Source organism: Gavialis gangeticus, unplaced genomic scaffold (genome assembly GCF_001723915.1).
Source record: "Gavialis gangeticus isolate Ggan-Ray unplaced genomic scaffold, GavGan_comp1, whole genome shotgun sequence".
Classification (NCBI taxonomy): domain Eukaryota; kingdom Metazoa; phylum Chordata; order Crocodylia; family Gavialidae; genus Gavialis; species Gavialis gangeticus.
In genome coordinates this window covers 16967268-16979850 of record NW_017729032.1, presented here as the reverse complement: position 1 = coordinate 16979850, position 12583 = coordinate 16967268, and positions in this window count along the sequence as shown.

The window sequence follows — 12583 nt, the reverse complement described above, 5'->3', positions numbered from 1 at the left end:
AGTACTCTTCAATACTCAACAGTGACTTGGAAGTAGCTGGGAAGTATACTCTGTCCGGAGGGTAGGGAATGATTGCAGGCAGACCTGTACAGGTTAGAAAAGTGGGCAGTACACAAGGATGCAGTACAGAAAGGACAAATGCAGAGTGCTGCACCTAGTGCTCAAAAATATCCATCACACCTACTGGCTGGGAAGTGACCCTCTCAGCAGCGCAGAAGCGGAAAGGGATCTTGGAGTCATAGTGGACTCCAAGATGAACAAGTCGTCAGTGTGACAATATCATCAGTAAAACTAACTGCACTTTATCATGCATCAGCAGATGTATGACAAATAGAAGCAAGGAGGTGATACTTCCCCTCTATGCGGCATTGGTCAAACCACAGTTGGAGTACAGCATCCAGTTTTAGGCACCGTACTTCAAGAAGGATGTTGATAGACTCGAGAGGGTCCATAGGAGGGCCACTTGTATGGTTAGGGGCTTACAGGACATGCCTATAAGGAGAGACTGAGGGAACTGGATCTCTTCAGTCTCCACAAGAGAGGGCTGAAAGGTGATATTGTGGTCGCCTACAAATTCATTAGGGGGACGCAGCAAGGGATCGGAGATGCTCTGTTCATCAGGATGCCTCTTGGGGTAACAAGCAAGTAACAAGCAACAATGGTCACAAACTGATAGAGAGCAGATTTAGGCTAGATATCAGAAAAAACATCTTCACAGTAAGGGTGGCCAAAATTTGGAATGGGCTTCCAAGGGAGGTAGTGCCCTAGTGTGTGGGTCTTTAAGAGAAGGCTGGATAGGCATCTGGCTGGGGTCATCTGACACTAGCACTCTTTCCTGCCCAGGTTGGGGGGGTCGGACTTGATGAACTGTTGAGGTCCCTTCTGACACTAAGATCTATGAATCTATGAATCTATCTACTTACAATATCCAGCTTTTGAGTTGTACCCTATGCATTTGTTCAGAGTATTGATTTTCATACAAGAAGTGGAAGAAGCATGGTATTTTGCATCTCACCAAATGTTTTGAGATTCCAGACATTTTTTTTAGTCATGAAGCTGTATCAAAAATGAAATATTGAAGAAAAAATTTCAAACCAAAATCTGAAAAAAGAAATCTGATTGGGGAAGGCACAACATTTTGTTTGATAATTTCTGAATTTTGATTTCAGCCTTGTTTTACTTTTATTTTCTGTAAAATAACTACCATATTTTTGCGCATATAGTCTGCAGGTTATAAAAGTTTTTACAAACATGACGGATGGGTGTGGGCTATACAAGGATGTGGGCTATTCAGAGTCTTCAGAATAGTCTTTAATAAAAATTAAAACTGCACTGTGTCCACCCTTCCCTGGATGCAGGCTGGTGTCATGACGGCGGTGAGCCCCAGCGGGATTGGCTTGAGCGCAGCTGGTTGCGGCAGGGAGCGGGTCTGCCTCCCCCTCACTCGCAGCTTCTCATCCCTCCCCTCCCCTGCAGCAATTAGCACCACTTTTAGCCAGCTCCACCACCAGCTCCAGCTCCAGCTCCAGCTCCAGCGGCCGTGCCCAGCGGAGCCTGCGCCCAACTGCGCTCCTCCGCAGCTGCAAAGTGCCGTCTCGCAGGGACCACCCGGTGCCAGAGCTCTGATGGGGTGGCCGCGCTTGCGGCCATGTCTTGGGGGGCAGCTGCAGGCGGGCGGTGAGAGCCTGGTCCCCGCATGCCGGCAGCGAGTGCCCACAGCCAGGGCCAGCACCTCTCAGGCTTAATAGGCTTAAAATTGCCCCCAGCACTGACACTATCAGGTGCAGGGAATACATGGGTGCAGTCTATACACAGACTATTTTCTGAAAATACAATTTTCTGCGGGTTATACATTGGTGCGTGTTATATCAATATGCAGGCTATATGCATGAAAATACGGTAATTCTGAAACAGAAAGTCACATTGAATTGAAAAACAAAATTTTTTTAGAAAATGGCAAAATGGGACAATCTGACAATTCCCAAACTTTTTTCTAAACTTTTTTTTAACAAGAAATTTATCAAAAAACAGTATTCCTGCAGAAACATTCAGTTTGGACAAATCTGCAATTTCTGATGGTAAAAAAAAAAAAAAAAGTTTTGTTAAAAATATTCCAACAAGCTCTCATCTGAGGCTCATGGCTTAGGATCAAAATGCAATCAAGCAAAACTAAAACATTCAATCACCATTTAATCTTTGTTTGTCTCCTGGCAAGTACAGTCTCATAGAAAAGTGCATCTCAGAACTTAATGGTTAATGGTATAATTCTGCAGTCCACAAATTCTGTGAGATGCCCTGGACAGTGAAAGCTAAACATTTCAAGCCTGTTTTGTAACTGAAACTAAGTATATGCATAAGGCAAAACTGTTACAGATGCAGCTGTGTGGAACTCCTGGATTTTGCTGAGTACACTATTGTCCTGTGTTTAAAATATATGTCAAAGGAGCCCCAACCTTTCTCCTGGTGCCTCTCAGTATCTGGTAATCTCTCCACTTACCTTATGGTTCTAGAATTCAATCTGTCACAGGGTCTCCTGTAAGCTTTATTTACCTAGGGCATAAACCAGCTATTTAAAGCCCAAATCTATAAGGTTCTAACGAATTTTTATAAGCTTTTGATGAAGCATGTACATTTCTACATGCTGCAGGTAATACTGCTGCATGTCACAAAAGGTCAGCGTTTTGTACAGCATGTTGAGATAAAATGCATCCAACTGGTGCCCGGCAATATATGTCTTCTTCTGGCCCACAGACTCAGGCATAAGAAACCCAATGAAACCAGCAATTGAAAAAAGGTCTAATATCTTTCAATTCACACTGGGGTGTAGGTTTTTAAAGTTTCACCTGAGCATTTTTTCAAAAAGTACACTACACAGAACTTGATGTCTCTGCCTTGGAAATGCGAAAGGCTGAGAAAAAACCTTGTAGGTATAAACCTGTGTTAGGCAGAAAGCAGGGCATTTTTGCACCTTATAAACAAAAGCTATCAACACACATGGGACCAGGTGTGCTGGGATGTGTCCCAGTATAGTTGATCTGCTTCATTGCGTGACACAGATATCACCCATTGTCCCATGACAGGGTGCAACAGCGTGGGGCATGTGCCTGGGGACCTGGAAAGCTTTGCGCATCTGGGCAACTGCAGAGTGGAGCATAAAAGGTAACAGATGTTGACCACAACACATTTTTTACCATCTATTTTTGTGACCATGATTTTGGGCATTTGTGTTGTGACAAAGGGAATGGAAATCTATTTGCTTGGGCTTTGTGCTGCCATTTTTTTATTTTTTTTTTATGGCAGGATGAACGTGACATCTGCCAAGGTCTCTGATCAAGCATGTCTGGCTGGACCAAGCACCTGAGCTATTCCACCTGCCCCTGATCCCTGGCTAATGCAAGTGTCCCAGTTTTCTGCAGCTGTACTAACTGCCAAAACTGCCACTCACCCCTTATAAGCACATATGCAGCCTCACATTGCAAGCACACCTTGACACAGCCTCAGTCTGTTTCAGCAAGCCTCATGTTTGCAGCTTACTCTGGATCTCCTGACTTCTGACCCCAGCTTTGCCTTTCTTGATCCTGATCACGGATCTCCCCTGGAGAGCTCAGAGAACAGCAAACAGCAAGGGAACAGTTTGTAGGCAAGAGGTAAACTGGAACCCAGATAGTTTGCTACCAGGAAGAGGCCATGCTGCTGCCCATGGCCAGAGTGAAAGGCCTTCCAGCTGCCTGGAGAAGGATCAAAGACTTTTGTTTGCAAGTTTGTTTGTTTGTTTGTTTGTTTGTTTGGTGCCAAATTTTGTATTTTAAGGATTGGCTGGAGAGCTCCTAATGGAGTAAAGCCAGCTTACAAGGCCCTAGACTCACCAGCATGCTAATAGAGATGTTACTATACCTGAATCTCCAATGCAGTTTAACCATTGTGTTCTGTCAGTGCTGTTTCTCTCGAGACTTGTTCACATTGTTTAGGGGAGACTCTAACAGGGAGCCAGAGGGTTCCTGTTACTTGAAGGGAGAAGTAGCAGCAAGGAATCTGCAGGCTGGGGAGAGAAAACTGCTCATGAAGGGATAGCTGCAGGAGAATAGAGCGCTAGGGACTCATAGCACCCTGCTAAAATAACAAAGACATTGCTGTGGCAGCCAGCCAATGCCATAGACATTGCTATGGCATTACTTCTTAAGTAATAAAACATTACTTATAACAGCAGTAAAGTGCCCTGTTAGGATGAACCTGTTCCAGAACTGGCAAGGCACCCAACCAGAGTGGGGAAGGGCTTAAGAAGCCTATACAGTAGGACTGTGCAAAACGGCTATGTTTCATTTCCATTTCAGATTTGGCCATTTTGGGACAGTGGTTCGAATTTGTTTTGGCGTTTTGGATCACTGTTCTGTTTTGAGTCGGCCGAATCTGTTTCAGAGTTTTAACCCTATTTCAGTGATTTGGCCATAGTATATAATGGTGAATCACTGAAATGCCTATAGCTTTATCATTTCATGCCTGATTCAGATGAAAATTGCAGGGATGGTAGCCCCTTCTGAGGGCATGAAGTTTGCCAAGTTTCAGGGAGTTAGATGCAGGGATTTCTGCGAAACTGCACCTCAAACTGTTCAAAGCCCCATCCCCTGCCTGGCCCCAGCCTCCCAAATGAATTTACCTCACATATAACAGTTGGTTATTGCACAGTAAATGCACACATGTAGATACACCCAGTGTGGGGGCATTTTAGTTATAGCCAGTGGGCCTATGTTTTTGTTTAAGCTGTATCTTGGCAGACTGGGTGTGGCTATAAGAGCTGATGAGGAGACCACCGAGAGGCACCTCATTGTGCACTGAGGTTTAGCCCACAGTAGGGCACCTGAGGGCTGCACAGTGGTTTAAGCCATAGTGGGGTTACTGAGGGGTGCATCACACACACATTGATGCCCAAGGGGTATGCACAATTTTGGAGCCCTGCCAGAGGCTGAGCCCCAAGAACAGGCAGGAAGAAAGCAGAGAAGGGAAACCCTGTGGGGCCAAGGGCCCAGAGCTGAGAGAGTTGAAACAAGGGCCAAGGGTCCAGAGCCAAAAGCGGTGAAATTAGGGCCCGGCGCCCAGAAACGTAACACCCAGGCCAGAGGCCCACAGCCAAGAGGGGCAAGACTGGGGCCAGGAGCCCAAAACCCGAGGAGCTGGAGCCCAGAAGCCAGGTCCAGTGCAGTGGACCTAGGCTGAGAAGGGCTCTGCCAGATAAAAGGGACTGAAACTGGGAAGGTGGAAGCCCCAACAAGGGTGTGGGGGCCTGAAGTGATAGCTGGTAACATCCACAAGGCATGAGCAAAGCTGTAGGGGTGGATGGAGGCCACAAAAGCCCTTACAGCCCATCTAGTGTTTGAGGGGCAGCACTGAGACTAGAGGGGTCTGGGAGGGACCTGCTGGCTGACAAATCATAATCTCGCTTATTCTCATTCTGGCCTCATGATTTTTTCGTTTGTCCCAGCTGCACTCCAAACACCTCTCCTACCAGCTCCCTTATAGCTGTAATAGCTGGAAACATAATAGCTGATTTTGTATTACCAAGGGACTCCACAATAGTCAGAAAATCCTTACCTTGCTGCTTAAGCATAAACTCACCATAGCAGGGTCTAGGATGTGAGAGTCTGTTGTCAACTTCTGGGATTACTCCAGTACCAAGTAGTCTTTTTCCCAGGATCACACCAGTTTTATGCTGTTCTGTTTTCACATAGATGGGAAAATAAGCATGTCTATAGGGTCAGTTATTATTAATTATCTGTCTGAGGGTTGCAAAGAAATGCAGCATTTACCATTTCACTTCCTGATTCAGTCTCTGCTGCACTGTGCTTTTCTAACAGAGGATAAAGTTTTTAATGCTTTAAAAGTGACCTTGGCATTTCAATCCTCAAAAAGAGTAAATCTATTGTAGCAACAGGGATGATGCAATGCTCACATGATGATGCAAAACTAGACACTAATTTCCACTGTGTTATAATATTTTCAAAGTGGTGGTGTTTTCACTTTGACACATTATTAGTCTTTTCTCTTTTGTTAATCACAACAGTTCTCAGCTGGAATTTCTAAAGGGGAGGCCCTGGCATACACTGATATTGTCTAAAGTCAATTGAATGATGAGGGGTTGTTCTTTTTGCTCCCTGTCAATTCTTAAAACTGCAAAAAATCATTTGGGGTTGAACCAAAAAGCAAAATTTTCAACAGATTGTACAGTCAAATTGTTTTTAGATGCTGACCAATTTTAAAGTTATATTTTTCACAATAAAATTAAAAGCTTTCTAAACGAATTGATGTATTCATCCACAGCTGTCAAAACAAATTCTTAAAGAATGTTTCCCTTCTCAAAATGAAGAAAACCCAACATAAATTCCCAAGATGTTTTGGTTTAATTAAATCTGCATTTTTACCCAAAAGAGTTTTAGTCAGATATATTTTTTTTCCCATTTCTACTTGGAAAAAATCATAAGCAGGGATCATGCAAAGCCCTTTATATTTGTTGAAATCTGCAGTGTACAAAACATGTTGGAATGAGAGCCATATAATAGGTGTCCAGGCTAAACCACTGAAGTCAACACAAAAACTTCTATCATATTCAGTGGGTTTGAAATAATCTCCTAAATCAGTGTTTCTCAACTGGCAAAGTAAGTAACTGACAGGCTGCAGTCTCCAGGCAGTCTTGGGAGTCAATGACAGGGGCTCTGAGGCACTGAAAATTTTATTACAGGAACAAAAAAGCTAAAAAAAGGCACATTTCTTCCTTTCCTGCCTTCAATTACCCTTTCAATGCTAAATATTCTTTGCCAGCCTCTCTCTCAAAACACACACACACACACACACACACACACACACACAAAGATACATAAACTAAGCATTGTTAGCATTGAGGTTATTTTATATATGTTTTATAGTAAATATAAAGGGGTTGTGGGGGAAAAAATATTTTGCTGTTTCATGCCATGCTGCTGTAGATGACCAAACACATCATAGGGATTTTTAATGGTACATCATAAGCGGAGAAGGTAATCTGTAACAAATCTAACTTCTTCTTAAACATTTTTATAAACTGGAATAACAAACTTCCTTCACTTGTGATGCTTTTCCCTTTAGTTCTCACACCACCCTACCCTTTCAACCAGGAGTGTTATGCTGCATTTCTGGGAATTCAAAGTGGAATCCTTTCCAAGGCAGAAAAATCAGCTTCAGATGTCTGATTTTGTATTAGCCAATTGATTTTCAAAATCCAGATAAGTTCATGGAAGGTGAAGCCTCAAGTGGGTTCTAATGTACCTCTCTGAGCATGAAATGAACTGTCTTCTGTAGTATCACTAGCCATTTACATACTCTGCTCAAGCACATGTTCTGCAGTGAGAGCCAAATACTTAGGTGATGTGCAGGTGATGTAAGTTAAGACTCCCTCATGCTCAGATGCCTGTTGACCTACTTATACCCTCCCACTAATATATGACTCAACATAATGGTATTGTTTACAAGCTGAGGAGCTGAAAGAATATTAAAATGTATGTGTGCATGGTACTGTATATCTGATCACCTCATGCTTTAACTTAGTACCATCTCCCATTTTCTTGTCTTGCTACATGATCATCATCTGGCCAGTTGATGAATAAAGAGGTGCCATTTTATTCTTAGACTCACTGACCAGATCCAGATGTGCAGGCACATGCAATGTGTGTTGCCACAGACCTCTTTGCAGCACCACAAACTGCATGCCTAGCAAGTTAAAATGAGCCCCACACTGAAAATTTGCAACACAGGGGCAACATTTGCTACTGGGAACTCCCAGTAGCAAAAAACACCACAAAAACAGTGGCATGGCGCACATCACAGGAGCACTGGCAGAAATAGAGGCTCTGTTCTCCTGGGACACATTCTGGTTGCTGGCCAGAGCATCTCTCCTCCTCCAGTTCCACCTCAGCTCTTCCAGCACATTGGGAGCTGGGAGGAGCAGGGAAATGGCAGTTTCCCTGAAGCAGGGTATTTTGCCCCGCACCAAAGCACACAGGCAGAAACATGTGCAGTGGCACAAATTTGTACTGCTACTTTTTTTGCCACTGCAAGTGCATGCCCTGCAAGTGGGGATGCACCCACTGATAACATTCATTAGATCAAGAGCTTGATCCAACTTGCAAAACCAATAGAATTTTTGTTTCTGAAGGGATGCTGATAAATCGTTATGCTTCTAATGGTAAAATCTTAGTTACACTGAATTCAGTAAGAATTTTACCCTATCATTGGGGCCAGGATTTCACCCTGAGTAATGAATCTAAGTTACATACACAGTGCAGGGGCCAGGAGAATGTCTAAGTCATGAATTTAGACTCTTTGCTTCATCCCTTCAGACTATCCCAGCTGAGATCAAATGTTCTTTCTGGATTTTTCAAATGTTATCCCTTCTTATTTCATACTTTTCTTCCTCTCAGTTGGATAATATAAATAAAAACAACCTTCTTTAAACAGGAAAATAAAAATTGACACCACCTTCTTCCCACCCAAAAGTAATTTAAAACATACAATATAAGTATTTATTTGCAAACTGGGAGTATTCTCTTTAGAGATCCAGCGTTAGCAAGATGTTATCTCTAAAAAGTAGTGATGCTTTTACATTCCTAAACTAAACTGCAGATGTCTACACCTCCTATGCACATGCTCAATGCAAAGAACAAGATTTTCCATAGAATGAAGGCCTGGATTTGCTCAAGAGGTAATGCAAGGGCAGATACAGAACATCTGAGTTGGGAGCTGGATGGCCCTAGAGGCTAGCTATGGGCAAAAGAGGTTTTATACCACTACTAGCTAATCAAAGCCAGTCTGATATAACACTACCTATATCGTTACCAAGATCTAATGGAGGCATGGTGGCTAATGTGAATGGCAGTGATGGCTTCATTTGAGTTCCTAGTGCATGACCATCTAGATCACCAGTCCACAACACCTAGGCTGGAATTCACTGGCAGTCTCAGCACTGAATGGAGACAGGGCTCCTCCAGGTCAGAACATGCTCATTGTCAGACAGTATAAGAAAAGGTATGCTGCTAAAGGTTCCCCATACAGTGTCCCATACATAGAAGGCATCTGTTTCCAGCCCTGTCATTTAAAAACAGTATTTTAAAAGATGATCGCCTTCAAGCAAACTACTAAACTGTGTATCAGTCAAAACGTCATCCCGTACCTAAACACCTACCTCTTCCTTCTCATTCCTTTATAATCAAACTCAGACAGATATGGCAGATATGATAAAACACAACCAGTCACAAACATTGCTGCAAATAAGGCAATCCTGCACACCTCCACAGAAGGAAGTTCTTAGCTATGAGCAGCATTCCCAGCATTTCTATGAGCTCCTTGCTGTGTATGGCAGGCTCACTGACCTCTCCATTCAGTGTAAAGTCTATTGTTGTATTCACAGTGTTCATCATACTGTAGTTACATACAGTTGAATATATAGGCATGCGTGTTTGCATATTCATTCTTGTAAACCGAGAGCCTGAGAAGTAATAATAGAAGAATGCAACTGTGTTTTCTGTTGCACATCATAAACAGAATCTTTGTTTAGCATTTCCATCAGTAAGAGACTGCAGCACAGGCAGATAGAATCCCAGATACTTAATAATTAAAATGTAAGTTTTTAAAAGATATAAATAAATAGACAGGAAATATGATTATTTATAGGAAAAAAATACCTAGATAGCAAAACGTGTGAACTAGTTATCCATGTTACTTTTAGTAAAGCAGGAGGCAAGGATTTCTTAAGGTGATATTTTTTTATTAGACCAAATATGTAGCTGGGATACAGTTAGACGAATTTTTGAACATAAGACGTTCTTCATAACCTGATGAAGAATGTCTTGTATTCAAAACATGTCTGAATTTATCCTAACTACATTGCTGGTCCAATAAAAGATATTATCCTACAAAATCTTTGCCCGTCACATAATTTCTGGACCATCACAGCTACAACATCAGTCTTACATTACCTTTTAGTAAAGTGTAAGAGGTGTCCTCTTTAAATACATGCCCTATTGTACTGTTTAGTCACTGATTCACAAGGGGGTTAGTGCAGAGCTGGCAATGCGATGCTGTAGCCAGCAGGACCAACAATACATTGGCATGCATCAGTTGATGCATCTCCAGCAAAACCATTGCAAAGAGGTGATTCTCCTGCTCTACTCAGCTCTACTCAGCACTGGTGAGACTGCAGCTGGAGTACTGCGTCCAGTTCTGGGCTCTGCACCTTAACAAGGACGTGATAAAGCTTGAGAGGGTCCAGAGAAGGGTTTACCCATATGATCAGAGACTTGCATGGCAAGCCATATGAGGAAAGGCTGAGGGACCTGGGACTCTTCAGCCTGAAAAAGAGAAGCAGCTTACTGCTACATCAGAAGCGTACACCTAGGGCCTAGTTGTGAAGTAGTTTTTCCTAATGTTGAGCCTGAAATGAGCCTGAAACAATCTTCCAGGAGTTTGTGACCATTACTTCTTTGCAATGGTTTTGCTGGAGATGCATAAATTGATGCATGCCAGCGTATTGTTGGCTCTGCTGGCTACAGCATCGCACTGCCGGCTCATGTTCATACTGTGGTCAATTATTACCCCCAGGTCTTGGTGACAAGTGATGGGGGATCTTCAGTCCTGCTGCATGATGAAAGGCAGCAGTTGCACAAGCACCCATGACATGAGTTTTGCCTGTGAGCAGCTAGGGGTACAGGGCCCCAGATCCTCCCCTGCACCGAACTCCTTGGCAGCTGGCAGCCTTTGTGGCCTCAGCAGGGGCTAGCAGCCAGGCCTGCAGTGGTTTCCACCCCACTCTGCCCCAAGACAGACATAGTTGCACAAGTACCCATGACACGAGTTTTGCCTGCCTGTAGCCGGAGGTGCAGGGCCCCAAAACCAGAACCCCTGCACCTATCTCCTCAACAGCTGGCAGGCTTCATGGCCTCAGCAGGGGCTAGCAGGCCTGCAGCTTTCACCTTGCTGTGCCTTAACACACACAGTGTCACACATGTCATGAGTTTTATTTGTCAGCAGTTTGAGGTGCAGTTTTCTCCAAGCCCCTGCACCTGAAACATGGAAGGCTTTGTGGCCTCCACAAGGGGCTAGCAGGCCTGCAGTTTTGACTCTGCTGTGGCTTAACACATACATGTGACATGAGTTTTGCTTTCAGGATTTTCGGGTGCAGTTCCTCCAAATCCCCTGCACCTATCTTCTTGCACCTTGGCATGCATCGTGCCCTTGGAAGGGGCTACCATTCCTGTAAATTTCATGTAATTCTTGCCAGAAATTACAAATTATAACCTGTTTTGACCTTCCCCATTATATCGTATGAGCGAAACGTCATAACAGGGTCAAAATGGCGAAACGTTTCAACAGAACGAAATGGAACAGCCGTTTTGACTCGAAACAAAAGTCAAAACAAAACACTGTTCTGTCGAAATGTCGAAATGCTGGTCGAAATGAAACGCTTCCGCGTCACACAGTCCTAGTAACTGAGTCCAGATAGATGAGTAAAACCCATTTATACAATTGTACAAATTATGATTTTATGAACACATGCCATGATTGATTGATCAGCTTCCCTCAAATTAGTGTAACAAAGCACTATGTATATATATGTGTGTGTGTGTATATATATGTGTATATGTGTATACACATATAGTAACAAAATGAATACTACTATATTTGTACACATTGGATACAGAATACCATATTTACCTGAATATAAGATGATCCTGATTATAAGACATCCCCCCCTCAATAACTGTATTCTGTATATGGAAAATTTATAAATTTGATATAATTTTCCCATCATAGAATGTAATTTTGGAGTTTTGCCTTGACTTTGTCCCCTTCCTGTGGTTACAGCAGGGAAAATAAATCTAAGGGGAGGTCAGTTAGCGCCCCCCCAAACTTCTTCCCCTGCCGTCCCTTTCCCTACTCCTTACTCTCAGACTCAGCTGTCCCTGAGCACACAGAAGCGAGGACCAAAATTGAAAGAACTGACCTTGAAATAAATATAGCTGTAACAATTTGCATATAGTACCCATAGACTGAATCCACCCAGAAATTACTAATTTTACCTTTTTAAAAAAAATGCTACAAGTTTTAGCACAGGTACTCCAGAAACACACTTGTAATCAGCACTTTATTAGCTACTTAGAGTACAAACCTTGTATGTTATTAGCCGAAATCCAAAAGAATCATGATCTACTGTATACAGGCATACCTCGTTTTATTGCGCTTCGCTTTATTGCTCTTCGCAGATATTGCGTTTTTTACAAATTGAAGGTTTATGGCAACCCTGCGTCGAGCAAGTCTATCGGTGCCATTTTTCCATTGGCGCCATTTTTCCAACAGCATTTGCTCACTTCATGTCTCTGTGTCACATTTTGGTAATTCTTGCAATATTTCAAACTTTTTCATTATTATTATATTTGTTATGGTGATCTGTGATCTTTGATGTTACTATTGTAATTGTTTTGGGGCGCCACGAACCGTGCCCATATAAGACGGCGAACTTAATCGATAAATGTTGTGTGTGTTCTGACTGCTCCACCGACCGGCC